Source organism: Orcinus orca, chromosome 14 (genome assembly GCF_937001465.1).
Source record: "Orcinus orca chromosome 14, mOrcOrc1.1, whole genome shotgun sequence".
Lineage (NCBI taxonomy): Eukaryota > Metazoa > Chordata > Mammalia > Artiodactyla > Delphinidae > Orcinus > Orcinus orca.
Genome location: NC_064572.1, coordinates 65,732,019 through 65,755,109, shown reverse-complemented (window position 1 = coordinate 65,755,109; position 23,091 = coordinate 65,732,019). Strand labels below are relative to the sequence as shown.

The 23,091-nt window shown below is 49.9% G+C and overlaps 1 protein-coding gene across 5 annotated transcripts in view; it reads left to right on the top strand.

The window, feature by feature from the left end:
* The window catches only part of SH3PXD2A (SH3 and PX domains 2A), a 241,687-nt gene that overhangs the window by 14,132 nt on the left and 204,464 nt on the right, over window positions 1-23,091 (top strand). Inside the window, exon 2 of one of the 5 annotated variants that reach the window (XM_033421098.2) lies at window positions 13,135-13,271. The exons of the other annotated variants lie outside the window; for them this stretch is intronic. The gene's annotated coding sequence lies outside the window, so the exon portion shown is untranslated. The remainder of the gene's footprint in view (window positions 1-13,134; window positions 13,272-23,091) is intronic. 5 annotated transcript variants of the gene reach the window in all.

The following is a 23,091-nucleotide window of genomic DNA, read 5'->3' as shown; positions in this document are numbered from 1 at the left end:
CTCCCTCCCTCATGCTAGCTGATGGTCTGGATCACAGTAGGGCCTTGAGCAGTGAAATAAATCTGTAGACGAAGGCTTTATCCTATTAAACCCCCTTCCTCCTACCCCACTCCTATTTTTTAAAGAACCACAGCTTTTAACTTACAATTGTGGCAATTGGTCATTTGAAATGTAGAATATATATTCCTATCATTATAATACTGTGAATGGTGGTAAGATTCTCAGGCCATTCCACCAAAACCTTACTCATCCATGGAGTAGATGGAATTATAACACCAAGAGCCAGATGTCTCTAGTTCACCTATATCACGGGCTAGCCTGGGAACTTAAATTCCATGTGTAGCAGCCAGGGGAACTCTCCTCCAGTGTTCATAGTGAGAAGGAAACTTCCAGGCTGACTGATGATGGTGATGATGACGATGATGATGGTGATATTAGGAGCACGAATTATGTGCCACCCATTCTTCTAAGCACTTTACTCTTTACAACAACCTGATGAAAAGAGCGCTCTTTTTTTTTTTTTTTTTGTACACGGGCCGCTCACTGTTGCGGCCTCTCCCGTTGCGGAGCACAGGCTCCGGACGCGCAGGCTCAGCAGCCATGGCTCACGGGCCCAGCCGCTCCTCGGCACGTGGGATCTTCCCGGACCAGGGCACGAACCCGTGTCCCCTGCATCAGCAGGCAGACTCTCAACCACTGCGCCACCAGGGAAGCCCGAGAAGAGCACTCTTATGGTCCTTACTTTATTGAGGAGAGAACAGAGACACAGGTTAATTTACCAATGGCCATAAGCTAGGAGGAGGCAGGGCTGGGGTTCAGAGCCAGGCAGTGGGGCTCCGAAGTCCTTCGGGAAACCTCTTACATCCTGACCTTCCAGGGAATCCTGCCAGCCCGGCTGCCACAGCCTAGCCTGGCCGTCCACAGACCTCAGTTAACAAGTGTCAGAGTTGGGAACCGAAGCCACTGGTGGCAGGCAGGAGCGGCCCCTCTTTGTTCCTGAGACAGGAAAAGCCATTTGCTCCTGGAGCCTGACACTGCAGGGGGTGGGTTTGCCAGGCATGGTTGCCTTCCTGGGCCATTTACAAGTCCAGCACTTGTGGCTGGGGTGGGGAGCACTGTATCTGTGGGTGGAGAGGCCAGATTAGAGTGTCTGGCAAGATGTTTCTGACACCTAGGCCATTCAGCTCAGCCAGGCTCAGCAGGTGACCAGGGATATTGCTTTAGCTGGGAGGGGACACCCTCCCCATTCTGCCCTGTTCAGTTTACTGTGAGAATGAGCTGGGCCTTAACCATTCCTTCCTCTCTCCCTGGGCCCCAAAATAAACAGCAGCTGTTGGCTGCATCGTCTCTGTCGGCTGCCAGTCTGTCAACAGCCGTAGCTCTCGTTTGCCCCGCTCTTTGGGTTTAATGCCATGGGGCATTGGGGACCCTCCAGAGCCTGCCTTGCTGGTCAGCTGGTGTGCCCTGGCATGCCCTCTCCCAGGCAGTGCTGGCCTGTTGGCCGCACACTGGCATTGTCCCTTCGTGCCCTGCATGGAGGCAGGTCCTCATGGTGGTCACAAACTCAGGCTCCAGAGTCTGACATCGGTTCTGCTCCTGGCTCTGCCATTTAGCTGGTGACCTTGGGCAAGCAGCCTAACTCTGAGCCTATTTCCTTCTCTGTAAAATCCGGCCATGGGTTCTAGATCCTGGTATCCTGCGAGGATTGAGACCAGTGCTCTCAAGGCAGTGCTGTCTGGCTTCTGCCCTTGAAGCAGACTGGCCGATCTGAGTCCTTGCTTTGGCACTCAGGAGTTTTGTGCCCTCGGGGCAGGTGCTGGAGTTCTCCCCACCTAGGTTTTCTCATCTGTACAACGTGGATAATAAAAGCATCTCCCAGGCTGGTGGTGAGGGTTAAATGAGCTGTGCCAAGCACAGAGTAGGAGCTCAGTGAATGGAATAACATGTGCTCCCTTTGACAGATAAGGCAGCGTCCCCTAAAAGAGTCGTCCACAGGCGCACATCCGAGCGCTAACAGGATTACTCCTCCCCTAACCGTTGTATCTGATTTGCTTGGCTTTGTTTCTACCCTGCGTTCAGAACTTCCACTTGAGGGGCTGGGGGTTGGGGGGCGGTACCATAGAACTGGTTATAAAGCAGGACGGAGGCATGAGAAAGGAGAGCTGGGATTTCTGTTCTACTTGGCAGTGGTTCTGCTAATGTAACATAAGAAATGGGAAGAAGACCGGGTCCGAGGCCATGGACTGCCTTCAGCTGCTGGGCAGATCCCCCGTGGTGTTGACCGGTTTTCTCTGCTGACGTGTGAGCCCCAAGATGTTCTTTCATGTGATCTCCACAACGTCCCCGTGGGCCAGCCTGCCTTGGCTCCGTACTCTGGGAAACCCTTGTGTTCTTTGGCTGTTCCTTGCAATTACCCTCCCTTGTGGAAAGCTTGTACTGGGAACCCCCTTTAGAGTATCCAGACCCCAAAGTCATCATTCTCAAAAAGGAAAAAAAAGGCACTTGACCCCAATTGTGTTGAACTTCAGTGCTACGTGCCGCTGTGGGCACACCAACCCCCTGTTAAAGAGACCCTCACTCAGCAGGGAGCATTTGCACTGTCTCCCCAGGAGCCTGGTCCTTAAACAGGTGGCTGGGCCGGCTGTCTTGTCTCCTCCATGCTGCTCTTGGCCAGTTCTTGCCCCAGGAGAGAGGTCAATGGCAGTTCCATTCCCAACATTCAGGGATGACCCTTTCTGATAGACTTGTGGGGAGAATGAGTCTGCACTTTCGAGAGGAATGTGGCAAAGTAGTTTAGAGCAGGGGCTCTGGAACCAGATTGCCTAAATCCAAGTTTCTCCTCTCCCATTTACTTCTGTGTGACCTTGGGCAAGTCACTTAGCCTCTCTGTGCTTCAGTTTCCCGTTCTGAAAAATGGGGATAATAATAGTACCTTCCTCATAGGATCGTTGGGAGGATTAAATGAGAAAATGCTGATAAAAGCACTTATAACAGTGCCTGGGGCAGAGTTAGTGCTACCTAAGGGTTACTGCTGTTATCTGAGCTGGCAGGGCAGGTGCAGTCTGCTTCCTATCAGCCCAGGCCTGACGGATATATATATAGAAGCCTTGAGAAGATGCCTGGGGTTTGTGACAGAGGCATCTGGGATGGAGCTTGCGGCATGTTCTAGAGGAAGGGGGTGTAAAGATTCAGACAAGTGTTCCAAAGCTGACTCCACCATTTCCTAGCTGAGTGCCGCCAGCGAGTTGCTGACCCATCTCAGCTCAGTTTCCTCAGCTGACTGTGCCCACGCCTTCCTCGTAGGGTCATTGTAAGAACCCAAGACAGGGTACAGCATCTAGTAGTCACTCTCCTTTCCTTTAAATGGTGGCCATTTAAACAGCCTTGTGGTTTGGCACGGGGACCAGGGGGATGGTCAGTGGGCTCCAGCCTGACCTTTCTGGCCGGGAGCCTTGAATTACACTCTTTCCACACCTCTCCCCTCACGAGCAGCCTCTGGGTGTTTATTGCAGCGGGGCTGCCCATGCAGAAGGTGACGGTGCCTCCTGCCGGGACCGTCAGTATCCCAGGTTGTCAAGCTCCTCACAAACAGTCTTGCTGCCTCTGAGGGACCTGCTGAGAAGGGCTGTAGGTCTCCTTCCTGTTTCACAGACAGGAAAGGCTCAGAGAGGCACATGACTTCTGTGATTGTGGAGGACACTGTCGATGCCCCGCCCCGTATGCCCTGGGCTCACCTGAGTTCACCTGCAGCGGTTTCCAGCATGCTGGCAGCTCCCCTCCTCGAGTGTTCCCCGCTGTCGCCTCTCCCCGCCTCACTTCTCTGGGCGAGGGCTCCCTCCAGCAAGGGCACCACGGGAACGTGCTCTACCCGAGCAGGTGCAGCTGAGGAAGGCCAGGGGAGGGGGCGGAGGTGAGTTGTCACTCCGTCATCCTGTCATCCCAGGGAGTTGATATCTCAGCTGCCTGCTCTCCACTGGGACAGTTTGGAGGCGATTTCCAGCCAGAACCTCAGAGGATCCCCAGCAGGACTGAGCCCCAGTGGCCACAGCAGTAAATTGGCCATTAAGTGCCCTTTATCGGCCTTTATCCTTTCCTGGTCTCGCTCTCCATACCTCCTCACTTGGGATTCCGGGAATCATCTCCCTAATAAATAGCCTGTACCCAAGGCCTTGTCTCAGGGTCTGCTTTGGAATGAACCCAAACTATGATAGCAAACTCCTCCTTCTAGCAAGTGGTGGAGCGAGGACTGAGAACCTCTGTCCGTGACTCAGTTCCCCAGGCCGTGCTGTCTTTCTGGAGGTTCCTGGGGTTCTTGTTATAGAAGAGTCAGGATCCTTGTTCGATGCAGGTTTTTTTAAGCTAATAAGAGGCAGGAGTCATTGTGGACAGGGCTGAAGAATACTTGATCAATACAGCAGCTTCTGGGGGCCTCATCAGAGAAGGAGCCCAGTCAATGCAAACGTGACGGAGAGAAGCTGGGCCTTGGACACGTGGGAATCTGACCTTGTATAAACTTGCCTCAGGAAAGAAATAAACAAACAAGGACTTATGGATAAATAGAAATCTAGTATCTTTATCCATCATAGGTCAGGCTGGGAGGAGCAGTGTAAGTGTCTGAGGAAATGAGGTCGGGGCTGCTGGCCTCTGAGCCCAGGTACAAGGTGACATGATGTGAGCAAGACACTGTCGTTTGTATCTGCTGTAATCTGGCTAGTTGGCGGGGAGTTAGGCATTACAAACATTAAAGCTTCTTGTGATAGTGTTTGAAATTGTGGTGAGACTGGGTGTCCTTATAGAGGATGAAAGCATCTTTAAGAAAATAGAAAAAAGGAGAGAGTGTGTGTGTGTGTGTTTGCATGTAGAATGCATGTGTATTTGGAGATGTGTAATGTCTGTGTGTGTGTTTGGTGTGTTATGGGGGGTGTATTTGGGGATATCGTGTGTGTGTTGCAGGGTGTTGGGGATTATATCTGGGTGGTGTATTAGTATATGTCTATTTGAGAGTGTGTGTTTATATGTGTGTGCATTTTGTGTGGTATGTGTATGTGTGTGTGTATGTGTGTGTGTGTGGTATGTGTGTGGTGTGTGTGTGTGTGTGTGTAGTACAAGCTGTTGGGTCATTGTCCATCAGGCATATTCCTGGGGCCATCTTTTATCCTTGAGAACTCCTTACGGTCAGGCTAGGGGGTCCCAAAATACTTAGATTTTAGTATAAAATGGAATCATAGACCCTCACATATACTTACCCTAACTACCTTTTCTCCTTTCCTCCAGTGCCTCTTCTGAGTCAGGCAGGTTTACACAGACCTCATTTCACTCTCACAAAAGAAAGATGGTATTACTCCCATTTTTGTAGGCAAGGAAACTGGGAATTGGGGAGGTTAAGTCACTCACTCAAGGTGACACAGCTAGTGAGTAGCAGAACTGGGATCTGACCAACCTCTGAACTTCCACCCCTCTGCCCCCTCCACCCATGTGGGGTGAGCTGGTGGGTGGGATTCTGCCGTGACTTTGCACGTGCAGAAAGGGCCCTCTTCTCCATCCAGGACACTTGCTCTAGAAACATGACTTCTAGCTTCAGAGGAGGCCCCAGAAGAAGGCTTGCAGGAGCAGGAAGCTGTGAGGCAGGGCTGTGTGAACTAGGCTGGTATAGACATGCCAGAGGACCTGATCCCAGGAAAGAGTTGTGACCCGGGGGGGGTGGGGGGAGGTGGGGATGGAGGAGAGACTCTAGAAGCAAGGGAGAATTGAGAAGGGAAGCTAGAAGAGGCCTTGAGTTCCTCCCCTGGGCCTCAAGGAGAGGGTATGTACACATTTTTGCTGGGTAAGGAATCTTACGCCTGGTTTTATCCTCCAAGAGCAAACGTCCATCTCCCTCCTGTTTTACTGTGAGCCGGTTACGTGTCCAGGTGTGTGGGGCTGGGGCAATGCGGACCTGTCCGTGTTACCTGTTATGTGAACTAACCCCTAATAAGGGGACGCACAGAGAAACAGGCCTTCCCTACCTGGATTCCTGGAAGGAAGAGAGGGTGGCCATTTCGTCAGTGTGCGTTCTTGGCAGACAGAGGCAGTGGGGCCCCTGGGCTTGCCTGGCTGCTCCCACCCACAGGAACTCACATCAGACAGTAGGGAATCCCATGGAAGCTTCGGTCCCAGATGTAGTCTGCGTGGGGCATTTGGGACTTATTCATGGGGTTCAGATACGCTTGGGTTCCCAGAGCTGCTGGGAGAGGGCCCCCTGGTACCCAGCCAGCTCAGTGACTCCAAACAACTCCTCAGGAGCGACAGTTCCTGCCACTGTCCCTGAGAACCTTAAAGGGCCACCTCTGCCCCACCCACATCCCCCGAACATCAGCCAGGATGAACCCAGGGAAGCAGGTGGATTCACGCAAGGCAGCCTGAGCAGCCCAGATTTTCAAAAGCCATCCTCTACTAAGTTCCCAGCCCCAATGCTATTAATATTAGGCGTTAACCTAATACAGTGTTAACCCTGTGGACTTGTTTGGCTCTCTGCTGACGTGGATTAGGATGGGTTAGAGTGCAGCAGTTACAGGCGAGGCCAAGTCCCTCACAAGCCACGTGACTTTGGGCAAATTATTTAATCTCCCCGAGCCTCAGTTTCCTTATCTGTAAAATAGGGATAATAAAAGTACCACAAACTCATAGAGCTGGTGGCTGGCATCGAAGCATCATGAAGGATAAAAATATAGGAAACAGCGGGAGCTGGGCATCCTCGTGTAGCTCCCCGCGTTAAGGCAGTAGATAGCCCACACTGATGCTCTTAGCCCCCCTCCCTTTTTGGGAACAGCTCTATTGAGATATAATTCTCATACCATACAACCAACCCATTTAAAGTATACATTTTAGTATATTCGTAGAATTGTGCAACCACTACCACAGTCAATTTTAGAACATTTTTATTACCCCAAGCAGCAAGTATGCTTGAGCCATCACTTCCACCCTCCCTCCCCACACCCCCACTGGTCCCAAGCCCTTGGAAACCACTAATTTTCTTTCTATCCTTATGGATCTGCCTATTCTGGACATTTTATATAAATGGAACCATCAACGACGTGGTCTTTTGTGACTGGCTTTCTTTCACTAATATAACGTTTTCAAAGTTCATCCACCATCAGCCCTTTTGATGGCTGATAGCGTGAGCTTGACTCATTCCCTGCTGGCCCAGGAGCCCTGGGCACAAACCCTCACCGTGACTTTGGCAGGGCTGGCCTGCGGTCCTGAGTGCAGGTTCCACTGGGGCATTTCCTCTCTCTGCCCTTTGGAGCATGTGGATTTTTCTCTCCTCCTCTACTGTTTTGAAACTGGCTGAGGCTGGATCTTGTAGGAAATGTTGAATGCGCCTGCAGTTTATTCCCATTACTTCCTCTGGCCTGGTCAGCAGCTTGGGGGCAGGGTGGAAACTGTGCAAAGTCTTTACTCATCTGTTCCCCCTGGACTCTGTTTCCGGGAGGGGATGGGGAGAGAGACAACAAAGCGTCTTTATTTGTTTTTAGTGTTGACTAACTTCCCAGCCCCCTTACCAAGTTCTGGTGAAAGTTGCTGGGTTCCTGGTCAGGCTCTCTTCCCTCGAGACACAGGGTCATGGGACTTCTCTTTTGGGGGCAGCCGATGGGGAAGTCGCCAAGTGTTTTGGAGTTCTCTGCGTGTGGAGTCAGACTGCATCTGTTTCTCCTCTAGCTGGAGCTGGACCAGTGCAAAACTGGGAATCCGTTAGGAGGCAAGTAACAAAATCCCATCTAAAACAATCTTAAACCATACGGAAATTTATCATCTTACTTTGAAGTAAGAAGTAGATAGAAAAAAATTATAATTAAAAAAAACTATGCTATTAATGAACATTTAGATTGTTTTCAACTTTTTTATTTTTGCCATTATAAACAGTGCTGCCCTAAACATCCATATGTATGTATATATGGGCTACTATTTTTGTAGGATAAATTATCAAAGCGACACTGATAGGTAAGAGTGTCTGGGGTTTATTTTTAGTAGGTCAGTCCACATTTAATCCATTTTCCTATTCCGTCTGTGTCTAAATCCATACAATGAGAACTGATACTTCCAGTGAAGACCCTTGTGGATACCTGATATTTGTGGAATCAATTTAGGAACACTGTATTATCTTGCATCCCCATCCTTCCCAATCTATGGCTGAGCATCAGGCTAAAGTAATGTGGGTTTTTTGGGGTTTTTTTTTGTTTGTTTGTTTGTTTTGTGGTATGCAAGCCTCTCACTGTTGTGGCCTCTCCCATTGCGGAGCACAGGCTCCGGACGCGCAGGCTCAGCAGCCATGGCTCACGGGCCCAGCTGCTCTGTGGCATGTGGGATCCTCCCGGACTGGGGCACGAACCTGTGTCCCCTGCATTGGCAGGTGGACTCTCAACCACTGCACCACCAGGGAAGCCCTAAAGTAATGTTTAAAAGCAAAAGACACAACGTAAAGGACTTTTTGGTCAACAAGAATATGTCATATATTCTATACCCTTGAGTATACTACTTAGCAGTTTTCTTCAAGAGATTATGTGATTCCCCGTTGGAACGCACAGGGTGAAATGTCTTAACAATGCCAAGTGTCGGTTAGACTATGAGGAAGTGGGGAACCTCATATGCTGCTGATGGAAGCACAGTCCTACCATGTGCCTGAGAAGGAAGAGAACTGGAATATTCTGTGAACTATGGCTACCACTTGGAATAATACAAATGCCCAGGAGAAGAAGATGGATAATAAATATGGTATATTCATATGATGGAATTCTGTGCAGTTAAGGTGAATAAGATTTATAAGTTTCAACCTGGAATGATCCCCAAAACAATATTGAGTGAAAAAGGCAAGCAAGAGAATATTACCTATTATACCATTTATGTAAATATAATTTATCTAAATTTCATACTATTTCTATAAATTAAAAATTATTCACAAAATAATAGTGTATTATATATATATTTACATACGTTTTGTGGAAAAAGTATAAAAACACAGACTGGAAGGATACACACAAAAAAATTCATGACACTGGCTGCTTCTGGATGGGGAGAAAGAAATGGGCCTGGGAGGAGAATAAGGGATTTAAACTTTATCCATAATGTTTCTGTTTCTCTTGTTTAAAAAATGATAGAATTTTAGCATTTATTTATTTTGAATGGAGTGTGGAAGGATTTGTTATATGTAACATGTAGTCTTCGTTTGTTCATTCATTCATTCAGCAAAGATTTGTTAAATGCCTACTACATGCCTGGCATTGTTCTAGGTTTGAGACTATATTAGTACACAAAAACAGACAAAAATCCTTGTCCGGGGGAGTTTATATTCCGGTGAAATGTATTGATAAAAAAACAAAACAGGACTTCCCTGGTGGTCCAGTGGTTAAGACTTCACCTTCCAATGAAGGGGGTACGAGTTTGATCCCTGGTTGGGGAGCTGAGATCCCACATGCCTCTCTGCCAGAAATCCAAAACATAAAACAGAAGCAATATTGTAACAAATTCAATAAAGACTTTAAAAATGGTCCACATAAAAAAAAAAAAATCTTAAAACAAAATTTCAAAGTAAAAAATGATACAATTCCCAAATTAAAAAGTAAGTTAAAAATTTTAAAAACTAATGTTTAAATGTTTGCATTCCTTCTTTATATGTTTATTTAATGATTTTGCAAATTTAGAGTAAAGCGGTAATTCATATCAATAAAAATTCATTTTATATTTATTGAGATATATAAAAAGGCTCAGGATGAGGTGCCTTAGTTCATTGGTACAGAAGTTGGGTCTAAATCTGAATTTAAAAAGGCAAGAAAGACAGAGGCATCTTGACATAGGTTTGATTCCCGCACAGAATTTGACCGAGTGACTCTTGAAATAGCAAAAGTAACAATTAGATGCAAATTAGCCCAGAGCCCACCACACTGGGTGAGCCCCACCTGGGAGTAGAGCTTATCTGTTCAGTGCCTTGGGTGGGATTTATCATGTATTAGGAAGAGCAGAGCATCGAGCATGAAATGAATGCTTTACGGAGATACAGTAGCAGATGTGCACGAGTGCGTGTGCATGTGTGTGTACCCATGAGCACATGTATATGTCTAATGGACTGTTTACTCTGTGCCCCGCACTGTTGAGGGCTTTCTGAGTGTTATCTCATTTAATCCTCACAACCCTGTGAGGTAGGTGCGTTAACTCATCCCCATCTTACCAAAGAGGAAAGAGACTTAGCCAGGGTGGCAGAGCCAGTGATTGGTGCACTGGGAATCAGAGTCAGGTGCCCTGGCCTCTGTAGCTTGTGCTCTTAATTTTAGGTTACTAGAGGGGGAACGAGAGAAAGACAGGTCCTCCCCGGGAGAGGCAGCGGTAGACCAGCGGACAGATGATGGGGAGCCATGAGGAGACCAGAAGTGGGAACTTGGGGTGTGAAGAGAAACTGGGGTCTGGGGCTGGAACATCAGGCTTGCACGCTTCTCCTGCAAGCCGGAGAAGCCCCTGGAGGTGTTGCTTGACACGACCCAGTGTGTGTTTAAAGATGTAACCGCACACGTGGTGTGAAGGATTGATTGGACTCCAGAGACCGGAGGAACTGGAAAACCAGTTGGGAGGGGATGGCAGTGTGGTGTAGCCTCATCTGATGTGCGGGTCAGGCTCTCAAGCCAACAAGGAGGGTCAAAATTACCTTTGAACATCCCTTAAATTGCCCGTCCAGTTCAGTGTCGAGGGCACTTTGTACGCAATTTTGTGCAGAGTCAGAACCCCTGAACTAGAGTAAAAGAAACAAAAGGCAAATCAGTAGCCCTCGTTGGGCGTCCAGACCAGTCACCTGTAACATAAGGCCGGTGGGAGGTGGCTGCAGGCTGTCCGCAAGGCTGACTCCATTCTGCTTTAAGATTAAGCCTCTATAACCTACAGCCTCTTTAGGGGATTTGTAGTCAGGAAGATGGACCCAGAGAGTGAAGGTAGCACCAGAGGGCTGTGATTCCACCGCAGCTGCTGGCTTCGTGGTCTTTCTGTGTCTTGGTTTTCCTTACTTTTCATCATTCCTCTTATCTCCTGGGATAATCCCTTTCCACTTCCTAAACAAAGGTGTTTCCCTAGATTCTGTCCAGTTACTAAGCCTTGTGCTTCCATTTTCTTCTCTCCATACTCTTTGGTTCTGGACCTTCTTTTCCACTTAATCTGTGACCTCTGGGCAGATCTGTGTCCTCAGGAGGACCTTCTCCTGTCCCCAGCCAGCCAGCACCTTCTCACCAAGGTAAGTCTGTCCTCCGCCACCCACCTCATCCTACTCCCTGACTGCCCAGTATTTTAATTAATGGCACCCCCATTTTTCCAGTCCCCGGAGTCAAAATCTGGGAGTGACATTTGACTTCTCCTCCCCTGACTTCCATCTGGATTCTGTGATCTGATGAGTGGTTCCCAGATCTGCCTGGGAAGCTGGTGACGAATTTCTTCCTTTGGGATCACCCGCTACAAGCCCGGAGGCTGATTCAGTATTCAGGTAGCCTGGCACAAGGGCAGGACCCGAAGTTCATGTCTTTTTCAAAGCTCCACAGGAGCACCTGCTGATGAGCCAAGTGCTGGAACCACTGCCCTGGGTCTGCATCTGCCCCGTCCCATAGAGTCATTAGCCTTGCGCTTCCGTCTTGCACTCCTCTCTCTATCACCCTAATTCTAGGCCACACGGCAGCTTAGATGGGCTTCTGCAGGTCACTGCAGCCAGCCTAGACCAGAGCGGTCACCTTGCGGTCACCCAGCATCTCTCTCTGCACCCTTGCCCCAAAGCCATGTTCATTGCCTGGAACTTGCCCCCTCACCTGCTGAAATCCTTTAAGGCTCATCTCAGATGTGTCTTCTAAAGGGCCTTCCAGGTCCACCTGAGACAGATGGGCTTCCTCCACTCCTAGCTTGTAATAATTACTGGTTTACATATTTCTTTCCTCTGCAGGATTAATTGAACAAGCATATGTGAAGCACTGACCCAGACACTTAGGATGAGGAGGGACAGAGAGGGGCCCATCCTTAAGCTCCAGGGTACTTACCAGATGCTAAACTCCTTAGGACCAGGGCTCTGGCGGACCTCGAGTGTGCACTTCATCAATATTTGTTGATCCTGCCCTGTATCGTGCATTTCCCTCCCCAAAGAGTAGGTCACATGCTGTGTTTTCTACCCTCAGGTGCAGCAAGTTAAGTTAATCGTATTCTTCAGTTCATTGTACCTTATCACATTGCAAAGGCCTCCTCCTGCTTTATTTTTATTTTTCCCCTTCAATCCTAATCTTCACTCCTGTCCCTTTTCCGCTTATGCATCCCCTCCAACCTGTTTAACATAAACCCATGTATCCTCAGAAAATAGGTTGTGCTGTTCGTGAGCGTGGTTCGTAATCTACATAAATGGTATTGTGCTATAGGTTTGGTTTGGTGATTTCCCTTTTTACTCAATAAGGTGTTTGTAAGATCTATTTACGTTGTTGTATGAAGCCACTTTATTGCTTCTGACTGCTGCATGGTGTTCCATGCTGACATTTTACTTATTTGCTGCCCACTGTTACTGGGCCCTGAGGTTGCCTCCAACACTTTCTCCTGCAAACATTGCTGCAGAGTAACGTCCCTGTAGGCTGCAGCCCTTACAGTCTGCAGTGATTTCCCCAGTACGTGTACCAGGAGTGGGACCACTAGGGCACAGGGCTTATACAGACTGAGTTTAAGTAAATACTACCCTATTGCTTTTCAGAAGAGCTGTACAATTTATAAGCCTACGAGCAGTGAACCACGGTTCTCATCTCCCTACACCGTCACCAACACTTGGTGTTATCCAGAAGAGTAGGTCATTTTCCTCTCTCCTTTCCAGAGAGGGCCTTCTAGGCTGTTGGCATTTCTCCCCATGGACCAATCCAACCAAGATTGGAAGATGTAGTGAGTTTTAATGTCTTCATATTATTCCTTCCTGGCCCGTCTCCCTTGCCTGTAATGAAAGTTCTTTTTGTAATTCCCCACCCAGTTCTCACTAATGGGACCAGAAACCTAAAACCTTTCTCCATTATCTTAAAAACTCAGCCAGCTTTTCAAAGCTAAACCTCCTTTGTTTTTCAAGTTAATCTGAAATAAGCCCTTCTTATCTTGTTTTCCCCCTTTGCTCAGTGCCTCCAAGCCTCAACGGCCATTCTTGCGAATGCCCCAGAAATGGCCTCTGAAAGGTACTGCTTCACCTGTGTGTGCCCACGGTTGGAGGTGGGCTGCAGACCCTCCCCGGATGTTGCTGTCTTCACAGAAGCCAGGTTTGGGATTTAACTCTGTTTAAATGCCTGCAGCCTTGTTTGCAAACGGAAATGAGTTGGGTTTATTTGCTGGGGATAATTATAGGGAAAAGACTCCCTATCCAACTTCTGGCCTGAACGTTTCAATGGATAATTAATCATAACTGTTCTTTGACATCGTATCTTTTATTTTTTTTTTGGCCACGCTGCACGGCTTGTGAGATCTTAGTTCCCCGACCTGGGATGGAACCCGGGCCCTCAGCAGTAAGAGTGCTGAGTCTTAACCACGGGACCACCAGGGAATTCCCTGTTCTGTGACATCTTAGGTCGCTGGGGTGGGCTATTACTGAACTCTTAAACCTTGACTGGTTCCAGCAGAGCATAAATGTGGCTTTAGGTCCTATGTTAGATACGCATTATATGCTTGCATGATTTCTCCAAGTACACTGTGAGGGTAGTGACTAGGGTCTTCCTTACCCTTCTACCTAAAGCCTGCCCCCCACTGCCCCTCCCCCCCTGCCTTCCCCCCCCACCCCCGCCACACTTTGCACTTAGCAAAGTAAATACTTGTTGGGTGGTTGACACAGGATTACATGTTAATCCATCTTTTTTTTTTTTTTGGAAGAATCTTTTTTTTTTTTTTTTTGCGGTACGCGGGCCTCTCACTGTTGTGGCCTCTCCCGTTGCGGAGCACAGGCTCCAGACACGCAGGCTCAGCGGCCATGGCTCACGGGCCCAGCCACTCCGCGGCATGTGGGATCTTCCTGGACCGGGGCACGAACCCGTGTCCCCTGCATCGGCAGGCGGACTCTCAACCACTGCACCACCAGGGAAGCCCCTAGAAGAACTTTTTATTTATTTAGGTATTTGTTATTTATTTTTGGCTGCGTTGGGTCTTAGTTGCTGAGCGCGGGCTTTCTCTAGTTGTGGCGAGCAGGGGCTGCTCTTCGTTGTGGTGCATGTGCTTCTCATTGCGGTGGCTTCTCTTGTTGTGGAGCACGGGCTCTAGGCCCATGGGCTTCAGTAGTCACGGCACGCGGGCTCAGTAGTTGTGGCTCACGGGCTTCGTTGCTCCGCGTCATGTGGGATCTTCCCTGACCAGGGCTCGAACCCGTGTCCCCTGCATTGGCAGGCGGATTCTTAACCACTGCGCCACCAGGGAAGTCCCTAATCCATCATTTTCAAAGTCTAGAACCAGACCTATTTAAAAAAACAAACAGAATCCTTCCTTTAAAAAGTGGCATTACCTTCTTAGCCTCACACGTGTTCATTTTAGCCTCATTTATTGCTCTTTGGAGTGGGGGGTCTTGGGGGAACGACTCTGAGAGCCTCTTAAACTTAAAAGAGGCATAATAAATTACACTCTTTAGAGAAGCTTGGATAGCTGCTTGTGTCCCAGAAGTGGGATGGGAGCACAACATTCTAGATGGTTCCTCTGCTCACACCCCCCGCCCCTCCCTGCCGCCTACAGGGCTTACCTCCCAGAGCAGTGTGTGGTACCCTACAGATCGCCGTTAAATAAACAGTCCCTTGAAAACACAACGTAAAAAGAAGTGCTGTCTATGTATTGCATCAGGAGAGCTAACTATTATGGAAAAGGCCAGATATTTCCACTGTGTTAAGAAAATAAGAACCCAGCAGCATGGAACGTCCCAGTCAGTGGGCAAAAGATGTGGAGACTTCAAAAGGAAGAAGAACTGTCAAGACAGCATGAGCGACAACGGGCGACTGCCCCGTTGAGAAAAGAAAGCGTGCTAGGGGGTGTGCGGGTGTGTGTGTGTGTGCGTTTCCATATGCAGCGGCAGAAGTCGCGACAGTGCCTTTCACCTGGGAAATAAATTAACGAACACACCAGTGTCTGTATCACGGCTCACTCGAGCAATGGGCCAACCGTGACTCGGCCTGGGGGTGAGGTTAGGAGGAGGGGGGCAGAAGTGCAGAACAGAAACAGTCTTTGTTCTCACAAGACCCAAAAGGCAGATTTGCAGGAAGAGACCCCTCGTCGTGGGTCTGAAATGAAGATGGACGCTCGAAGATAGTGCTGATGGCTCTAGCAGAGGCCCTGCCCTTGGGCTCTCAGCCAGGGAGGGCCCCCGACCCTGAAGCGGAATATCTGAGTGATGGGATTCCTGCTCGCTTCTCCAGCCCAGCTCCCTTCGCCAGCTTGTGCTTGTGGAGCTGGGGGAACGCCGTAAGGCCAGGCGGCCTGACTTTAATTGGAAAGAGACCAGGAATCATCTTGCTTTTATTAAAAAGTTAGGCTGGGTTATCTCAGGGCCGCCCCCAGGGTGGGCGATCCTTCAGAGCTGACCAAGTTCTGAGCTGCTGGCCTGCCTACTTTAATGAGCTGGGGGAAGCTCATTTGAGGAGTGGCAATAAAGTCGGTCACCGGACTTGCGACGTGAGAATGTTCTTAAACCTGAGAATGTCGTCCCTGAATCATCGGGAAGAGCTCCCAGGTGTGGAGAATGGGCTCTTGTTCCTTAGGCTGATTTGGGACCTGGCACCTCACTAGCTTCCTGGCTTCCTCTCCTGAGCACAGGCCTCCCCTCCCCGGCCAGGTGTGGCCACCTGGATGAACCTGTCCACCTAGATGAGCCTGTCCACCTGGATGACGATGCATCAGCTCAGCGGGCCCCTCCCTTCCTCGAAACGGAGAACCATAACATCTTGTCACAAAGACTTCCCTCCCTCCCTCCCCAGAGATGCCAGTGCCCTGTGCCACCCTGCTGGGCCCTGCCCGGCTGATGATCCCTGTCTCCGGCCCTTGTTGAATTCTACGCCAAGGACTGTATAAAACTCAGTACACACAGGCCTTCCTGTAAGCCTCACACCAGCCCTCTACAAAGGCAGAACTATTACCATCCACTCTTGTTAGCCCCATTTTACAGATGAAGAAACAGAGGCTCCAGCAGGCATAGGACTATTTGCCCGTGGTCACACGGACAGTACGTGGCAGGGCTGAAATTTACACCAAGGCCCATGCTTTTCAACACTGCCCTCTCTCTCTGAGGACTGTGCAGAGGTGGCCAGGACACAGCCTTGCCCTCAAAAAACCTCACGGTTTAGGTGGAAAGAGAACACTTCCTCCTGTGGAAAGATAATTAGCTACCAAACACTGCAGGGGAGTTCTAGGGAGAGGCTGCAAGGCATTCAGGGTGCATACAACGTGCCAGGCTTTGTGCTGTGGGCCTTGTGTCCATGACCTCGTTAATTTTCACAGCAACCCAGTGAGGTTCACTTTACAAACACAGGACCAAGGCTCAGAGAAGTGTTGTTACTTGCCCAAAAACACACAGCTCATGGGTGGTGGATCTGGGCTCAAACTCACATGTTAATATTTTATAATAACTATAAACTGAGTATAACCTTAAAAAGTCATGAATCACCATTGTACACCTGTAACTTATATAATATTGTATAGCAACTGTACTTCGATTTAAGAAACCTCACATGTTGACTCCAAAGCACATTCTCTTTGCCTGATACTGTGGTAGAGACTCCGTTTTAGTAGGGTTGTCTGGGAGGGAAGGGAGATGGGAGGGGGTGAGCACCCCAGGCTGCAGAAGCAGAAGAGGAGGACCCGGGAACAGCAGGAATTCCACCAGCCCCTCCTGAGAGGGAGCCAGTGTCCCAGTCTTCATCACTGCCCCAAAGCCATGGCCCCTGGGTCACAGCTAATGACGTGTGGTGACCGCTGAGGGCCAAGTTTCCTCGGTTCCATGGAGGCGACGTCCCCTACCCATCCCTCCTCCACCTCGAGCTCCCAGGGTAATTCATTAGTGTGGTCACCACAATGGGTGTGGACCTGTCAGGATAACAGATTATCTGAGGGACATCCTTGTTTGGAAGGAGATGGATTCATCCCTTGATCACGTCCGTGCTCTCTGCTTTTCCTCCCATCCTGCCCAAATGGAAACACACCTTTCCTTGGCTCCCAGCCCCCTCCAGGCAGTGTCTTCTAGTTCCCTACGGTGGGCCATGCAGAACCCTTGCACTGGTTCAGCCATGCTGGCCTTGAGAAAAGCAGGCCTGTGTCTGTTTTCTCATCTGCCCTTTCATTCATCAACAAGCATTTATTAGATGCCTACTGTGTGCCAGGCACCATGTCAGATGCTGCAGATTCCTGGTTGAATCAAAATGATTACAAGTCAGAAGAGGAGGGAGCTTACAGACTGGCTGGGATGACCAACTTTAACCAGTCTTGTGTGTGGATGTGCAGCGATGGACTGAGATCAGGAAAGGAACAGGACACTCTGAAGCATGAACAGGAGGCCTCTCTGTAAATTTGGAAGGAAGGAGAAGGGTGTTCCGAGCGGAGGGTAAAGGCTCAGTGGTGGGAGGGAGGGAGGTGTTTCAGGATCCTCACGACAACCCTGTGAAGGCAGTTCCCTGTTACCGTTGTGATACCCATTTTATAGGTAGTTAGGTGAGGCCCAGGAATGCCATCGTCTCCTAACCTAGGGCTGGACCTGGGTTGCTTCCAGGTTCTAAATTGTGCCTGGGGCGCCAGAAGGGATTGGGCTCACTAAGAAGAAAATCCCAGCATTGGGGGGCAGTTCCACCCAAATCGTGGGTTCCTGTTTCCCAAGGCCGGCCGTGTTCCCAGTAGGTCTGAAGCTCTCTGATCACAGGAAGGAGGTGGAGAGTGCACTGAGGGCCTGGGATGGAGCGGGGAGTGGGGGGTGGTGGTTCTGGGCTCAGGCCAGAGAAAGGACAGAACCAAGTGGAGCCTTCTTTAGGGAAACCTGAGAGACAGCATCACACAGTGGAAAGAGAAGTTTTAGAGTTCAGCAGACATGGCCAGGCATCCGGGTTTCCATCTGTGTGACCTTAGGTGAGTCACGTGACCTCTTAGAGCCCAGGCGCCCTTGCTTGCAAAATGGGAGTGATGATGCCACTGACAGGACTTCATGCCTGAAATGCTCAGCCGGGAGTCCGGCACGTGGTGAGCACTGCACACGCAGGTGCCTTTATTAGCTAGAGTTCATGAAACGCTGGATGTGCAAAAGAGGTCAGTTTGTGATTAATTTACAGGAGGACTTCTTGTTTTATGAACAAACTTGCTGATGAAGCTTTTGTATAGGGAGTTCCTCTTATGGTTTGAAAAATAAAAGAATTTGTTATTTGCAACTGTGATTTATCGGGGAGCCCCCCTGTTCTCAGCTTCATACAGAACTGAGCTAAGCGTTGACCTGAAGGAGGGTCTCTAGGGGTGTGCCTCAGGGCTCTGTTCTCTGTCTCTGACCAAGAATGTTTGTCAATGACTTCAATGGGATTTTGAGGTCATCCTGATCACATAGGTGACACAGGGAGGAAGGAGAGTGTGTTAGGCAACAAGCCACCTTCCAGAAATGCCTTGGAGAAGATTGGGATTACCTAGGCATAAATGTAATGTGTTTTAATTCAAGGGACCAGTGGCCCAAGTGTTGGCAGCAGCAGGTTTGGTTTTTGCGGAAGCGGGAGTGTGATGTGTCAGGGTTTGGGTCGCTTGGGAGGTCAGCAGACGTCAGCAGTATGACTCTCCAACCCTGGGTATGGGTTCACAGAATTCACAGTTCTTAGACTGTGCTCAGACAGTCAGGGTTTAGAACGTTTAGAGGAGGGAGGTGATAAGAATCTGCTTCTATTCTGCCCTGTCAGTCTGTCTGCACCTGGGAGGCCCAGTGCATGCTGTCTGAGGGCAGAGTACACGGAGGACAGCATGGTGGAGGAAGATGCAAGACTGGCCATGGGAGCAACAGGAGGAAGTGGGGAGGTTGGCCTGGAGCAGAGGAGACGCCTGGAGAGGGGTCGTGTGAAATGCCCTCCTTCAGGAGAGGAGTTTGATCTGTGCTCTGTGGCCTCAGGGACGGAACTAGTGGATATGGACAGCGGTTAGCAGGAAGGAGATTCAGATCAGTATAAGGAAGAACGTTCTGATGGTCAAAGATTGCACGGACTGCCTTGCGTGCAGCCTCCGCATCGCCACTGGACCTATGCAAGCACAGGGCAGGGCTCAGTGACCTTTCAGGTCCCCTTCTGGTCCTGAGAGTCTGATTCTCTGATTGGTTGACGCTGGCCCTTTCCAGCTGTGGTCAGAGCTCAGGGAACACGGCTCTTGTTCCTTCGGTTCCTCTGTTGAGACTCCCATTTGTGCCCGTGAAAGTGATGGTGTCAGGGCCTCAGGGCCTGGGGCTGGGAACAGGGTGGGTGGTCGTCCCCCACACTAGCAGCCTGTTCTCAGCCTCGCTGAATGTTCACTTGATACCCAGAACCTCCTCTAGAACCTGAGCACGTCTGGACCCAAGGTCACAGAGCCCATGGTGACCAAGCTGGACACTAACCCCAGCCTCTGACTCCAGGTCCCCTTCCCCTCGCACTTGACCCAGCCTATGCACTGGCAGCCTCCCCCAGCCGTGGAAAAGCCCAGAGAACACAGAATGTTAGAAGCTGGGCGGGGGACACTAGCAGTCATATCCCAACTCTGCCCTTTTGCTTGTCTTCCCATTTCAAAGACAAGGAAACTGAGGCCCACGGGGGGTGAAATGAGTTGGCCAAAGCCACTGACGGAACCAAACTCCACCCCTGCCCTCCCTGCCCTCGGCACCCGCTGGATGTCTCCTCTGTCTCTGCAGGGTACCGCAGAAGGAGGCGGGTGTCTGGTCCTTGAGGGTCAATGGGAGAGGGCCATAGTAGGCACATTCCACAAGGCTTCAGGTTTTCAAAATAGCCTGGCAGGCCTGTGAGCTTCCTCCTAGGGGCCAAGGAGTGGCCAGCAGCTGGCAGGGGATAGCCTGGGGTAGCAGTCCCATGTAGAGGGGGGTGGTGTGGGTACTGAGATGCCTTTTCTCATCAGCAAGGAGTAAGGCCTTGGCAAGCTGACTGGCCTGACTTGGCTGTCCCAGCCCAGACCTGGCCCCTGCCCGCTGGCCCTTCTTCCCTCAGCTCAGCTGCTTCTGCAGACTCCTCCCTGCCTCCCATCCCCAAACTCCATCAACTTTCTAATAGTCCGTGAGTTGTAGTGTAAGGCCTGAGGCTGTCACAAGGTGGGGAAGAACACAGGGGTTGGAATCCAAGCCTAGTACATGCTGGCTGTGTGACCTTGGACAAGTCACTTACCCTCTCGGAACCTTAGCGTCTTCTTCTGTGAGATGGGGACACTACTCGTGCCCATTCCCAGGGTTGGTGTATGGGTCCCCTGAGCTTGTGTATGTACGGCTGCCTCCAGCATAGAGCCTGCTTGGAACTTGCTAGGGTGGCTCCTGTCCCTTCCTTGGGTGCCATGAAAGTTGCAGTGCTCTGTGACTTGGCTGACCGGAGCCAGGCTTTCAGTTCACTGGAAGGGAAGTGGTTAAAGCCAGACCAATAAAGGCAGAGTAAGGAATGACACCTTCTTAGACAAAGCCAGCACTGCCTTAAGGAGTATTTATGCAAAAGGATTGATTCTTCCATATCTTTCTCTTACTTCTTTCATGGCATAACCTCCCTGTGGGCAAAACTAGAAGACCTTGCTCTTGGGATAGTTGCAAACTATTTAATTCTGAGGATGTCCTGTAACAATTTGACGGATATTGCCCAAAACATCCTTGAACATAAAACTTGACACACTTCTGTGAGTTTATCCCCAGGATAAATTTCTAGCAGGGGAATTGGTGGGTCAAAGAATTTGCATTTCTCATTTTGATATATACTGGCAAATGGCCCTCCTAAAAGAATTCACATCCCTCCTACAGTGTGTGAGACATGTCTGTTTCCTCATACCTTCATCAGCACTGGGACCTACCAAACTTGAATGTTTTGCCAGTCAGCTAAAGAAAAAGAGTTCTGGTTTCTTTTTTTTTTTTTTTTTGCGGTACGCGGGCCTCTCACTGTTGTGGCCTCTCCCGTTGCATAGCACAGGCTCCGGACGCGCAGGCTCAGCGGCCATGGCTCACGGGCCTAGCCGCTTTGCGGCATGTGGGATCTTCCCCGACCGGGGCACGAACCCGTGTCCCCTGCATCGGCAGGCGGACTCTCAACCACTGCGCCACCAGGGAAGCCCCGGATTTCTTTTTTAATTGTGCATGAGTTTGAGTGTCTTTCCTAGGATGGATTGGTCACTTGTATTTCTTTTTTGGTAAATGCCTTTTTATATTCTTGGCCCATTAAACATTTTTCTGTTGGGCGGTTCAACTCATTAGTTTGGATTTAGAGGGTTGTTCTCCAGGCAGGTGGGTGGGGAGTCTCCAAGAGGGCTTGGTGGTGTTTAGATCACTTTCCTCTGGGGCTGTGAGTTGGAAGTGAGCTTCTTTGCTGCCTCCACCCAAGGGGCTGCTCTGGGCTTGCTCTGAGCTTCCTGGGGTTCTCATTGTTAACAGGCACGAAAGTGCTCTTCCCCTCTTCATCCCAATGCCAGGCAGTACATCAGGGCAGAACTTGTGATTGGACAGCTGTGGGGGGGGACTTGATGTTGGACACACAGCTTCTGGGATTAGGGGAGTAGAGGGAGAGGCGGGATGCCAAGGAAGAAGCTACGTGTGTGTGTGCGCGCATGCGCAGCTGTGAGAGTGTGTGTGTGTGTGTGTGTGTGTGTGTGTGCTTGTGTGTGCTTGCGTGCAGCTGTGAGAGAGCCCCAGGATTCCTGTGGGGGCTTGGGCTGCTAGGGGTTATATCTGTGTAGGAAGCATCCTATTAGAGAGTGTATTCCAAATAACAGATTTACTAAAGTTGCTTTTGTGCACAGTATGTAAGACACCCAGAAAAGGTCAGTTTTCTATTTCCCAGGATAAGTAGCTATCAAAATAAATAAGAAAGATGAAGTCAATAATAATATAACAATTATTGGAAGTCCAATCATTTTGGACTTCCCTGGTGGCGCAGTGGTTAAGAATCCGCCTGCCAATGCAAGGGACACGGGTTCGAGCCCTGGTCCGGGAAGATCCCACATGCTGCGGAGTAACTACGCCCGTGAGCCACAACTACTGAGCCTGCACTCTAGACCCTGCGAGCCACAACTACTGAGCCTGAGTGCCACCACTACTGAAGCCCGCGTGCCCTAGAGCCCGTGCTCTGCAACAAGAGAAGCCACCACAGTGAGAAGCCCGTGCACCGCAACAAAGAGTAGCCCCCGCTCGCCGCAACTAGAGAAAGCCTGCGCACAGCAACGAAGACCCAACGCAGCCAAAAATAAATAAATAAATATACTTATTTTTTTAAATAATAATAATAATATAACAATAACAGATTTACCACTTGTATTTGGAGCTGGCCACTGGCAGTTGTGCAGGTGGCACTGAGCCTTCTCTGGCACTGCCACTGGAGGAAGCCAGGAGATAAAAGAGCGACCATACACACTGGGTGTTTGCTGAGGGCCAGGCACGTGCTAAGCACTTTGCATACATTTTAGTCATCACTCAAACTGTCCAAGGCCTGTCCTCTTATTACCCTCAGTTTACAGGCAAGGAAATGGAGGCTCAGAGAAATGAGATAATTTGTCCACCAAATTTTCTTACACCACACAAGAGGCAAAGCTAGGATTTAGTACTGGAAGCTGTTGGACACCACCCATTGGACTTGCCTGTCTTTTCTTGCCAGCCTGACCCACCCTCGGTTAAAGCTGGAGGGAGATTCCACGTAGAGGTTGGAAGAGGACAAGCCCGCAGTGTTCTGGCCGAGCGTCCCAGCCCCCCGGCCCCCCTCTGCAGCCCAGCTGGCATCTCAGAAGAGAGGGCTGGGAGGGGTGGGCCCTTATTTGGGGCTTTGGTGTGCGGCCTGGGAGGGCTGGAATCTATAGCTCACGCCTTTCCCTGCATGGGCCTGGGTGTGAGCTAGGGTGTTGGGTGGGGGGCCTGCTCTCCGGGGGTGGGCTCTGGCCAAGTGA